Source organism: Lactuca sativa, chromosome 8, assembly GCF_002870075.4.
Source record: "Lactuca sativa cultivar Salinas chromosome 8, Lsat_Salinas_v11, whole genome shotgun sequence".
NCBI lineage: Eukaryota > Viridiplantae > Streptophyta > Magnoliopsida > Asterales > Asteraceae > Lactuca > Lactuca sativa.
Genome location: NC_056630.2, coordinates 289,906,536 through 289,908,969, shown reverse-complemented (window position 1 = coordinate 289,908,969; position 2,434 = coordinate 289,906,536). Strand labels below are relative to the sequence as shown.

At 34.1% G+C, this 2,434-nt stretch overlaps 1 long non-coding RNA gene across 1 annotated transcript; it reads right to left on the bottom strand.

Annotated features, from left to right (window-relative positions):
* Window positions 1–305: 305 nt before the first annotated feature.
* LOC111903585 (uncharacterized) lies at window positions 306–1,231 on the bottom strand. The gene is made up of 3 exons (XR_002854229.3): window positions 833–1,231; window positions 634–706; window positions 306–512 (listed from the first exon to the last, which is right to left on the bottom strand). It is a non-coding gene; the product is annotated as an uncharacterized LOC111903585 (long non-coding RNA).
* Between the last annotated feature and the right edge of the window lie 1,203 nt (window positions 1,232–2,434).

Genomic DNA, 2,434 nt, shown 5'->3' with positions numbered 1-2,434 from the left:
GAGGTTTAAAAACACTAAAACCAGACCTCACCAAGATCCCAAAATCACCAATCTGCAAAAATTAATTCTTTTAATGATAATATATAAATTTGTTAAATAGATTTAATAAAAACATTTTCAGTTTTCATACCTCTTAAGGAAGTTCATGTGCAAGAAGAAAAAGTGTTCTTGACCACCCACCAACAGACCCGTATAAAAGAAAAGCACTTCCTAAAGTCATTCCATCTACGAAATTATGCTGCATTTTTTTATATTTTTTTGTTAGCTCAATAATTAATATTTATTTAAATTTCAAAAAAAAAATGGTTAAGAAAGAAGATCAAGAAGTAAGAATAACATACAACACCATTAGAGAACAGATTAAGATAACCAAAGACTAGACTTGGTTAATTACATACAATACCACCAACCATTCTGTTCTCACCAAATCTTGGAGCTTTAATAGCACAAATCAATATCATCATTTTTTCATCAACAACAATGCTCCAATCAAAATACATTCCTCAAATCAACTGCCAAGAACCAAATACAAAATCAAGGAAAAAGTGAATGATAATTAGCCAACCAACTATAAATATAATAATCATAATTTATTGCCCAACGAATAAATCAACAAAATTCTTCAGGTGGTACCTTCATTTAACACCATGAAGCCATATTAGATTCAAATGTGATCCTCTAGACCATAATCAAACATAATCTCAATCTACAACCACCAGAAAAATGAACATCATAAACATAAAAGAATAAGGTTTCTAATAGAAAAGTCAAAAAAATTGATGATGAAATAAACGAATGTGAAATCAAAATAAAAATCAAAATGAAGATTTACATTTTTGGGGACAATCAAACCCATTCCTTCTGGAGAATAGTAGTCGGGGTGGACTATGTGGACCCCACTGCTAGGACAGATCATTGGTTCTGCATCTCTATCAACTAGGTTTCCAACAGAGTCACAAAAAGGTCCACCTGCATTCACTATCACTTTCGCATATGTGTCAAATGCCCTGTCTATATGTGTAAAGTTTAATATAAGAATCAAAGAAAGTATTCTGGAATGAAACAGTATATACAAACACTTTATAAGGAGGAAATTAATTTCAAGTTGAAAGCATCGATAACAGATCTGTCCTTGTAAGAGATGAAGAACCATGTCGCTATTCAACAACCTTGATGATCTTAATCCAAGAAATTAATGTCAATCCTCATCTTGTTCAAACTACAACATGAGATAAACTCATTAAAATAACCAAAAAAACTAAAGGAATTGAGATGAAAGTAATTTACACCTGAATAAACACCAAAACCAAAAGATAATACAGCAAAGTCAGCGTGATTTACCTGGTCGATCACTACTGTAGGAGTATCTATGTCTCCAGTATAGAGTCCCCTGAATACGGATGAAAAAATGTCATTTCTCCCAGCCAAAAAAAACTTCCACGGTAACAAACTATTAAGGATTTTTATGTCATTAGATGGTCAAAAACACAATCAACAGGTACTGATTCATTTTCAGTAGGTATTGAAAAAAAAACGGAAAAATTAACAAAAAACTTTGAACGAACCTTGTGTTTGAAGTGGGTCTTTGGAACATGTTCTTGGGATAACATTTCACTCTTTTTGCACTGTTAGAAAACACCTACACTCATCCATCTATAGTTGTTCTTCTTCCTTCCCCTGTCAAACATCAAACAGAACACAACACTCAAATACAAGTTAATACTCAAAGACAATGGTACCATTACAATCTTCATAAGTAAAATAAACTGATAAACAACTAAAAATGTATCCTGCACATCACAGTTGAACACATCCAAAGGAAACGTGTGTTCCCTTTTATATCTGTCAAGTGAAACCCCAAACCCATACATAATTGTTCTACATTTTCTTCCTGTCAATATCCAACAACAAACACGCATCCTAAATACAACATCGATATCTATAAAAAAAAAAGAACCTCTTTAGCTGTTTGTTGATTCACTACTACCCTCCCTTTCAACCGTTGTTGCTATTCTGACTCCAACAGGCGAAGACAAGAAGATGCCTTCCATTTGGAATCCCATGGCCGACAACCTGATTGACAAACATCTGAGCATCATCTTTGTCCTGTCTGCATGTGTGGAAAGGGATATTGGTCATTCGGTGTTCTCAATAACAACGGTCACATACTGTAGGTGACGTCTACAAATAAAACAATTGAAAATTCAAGAAGCCAAAATCATAAATTAGAATACAGAGATATAGCTTGAATCAACACTAACATCTAAATAGAAGGATTTTCAACTTCGTTATTAACATTAGCAGCCGAAGACCCATGAGCATTAGCATTAGGGTTTCGTCCTAGTCACTGTTGTTGCGTGTTGTTTGGTTGTCCAGACTAGTGCCTTTGTGTGCACTGTTGTTGCTGCTGAAACTGAAAGCGGGAGGCGACGTC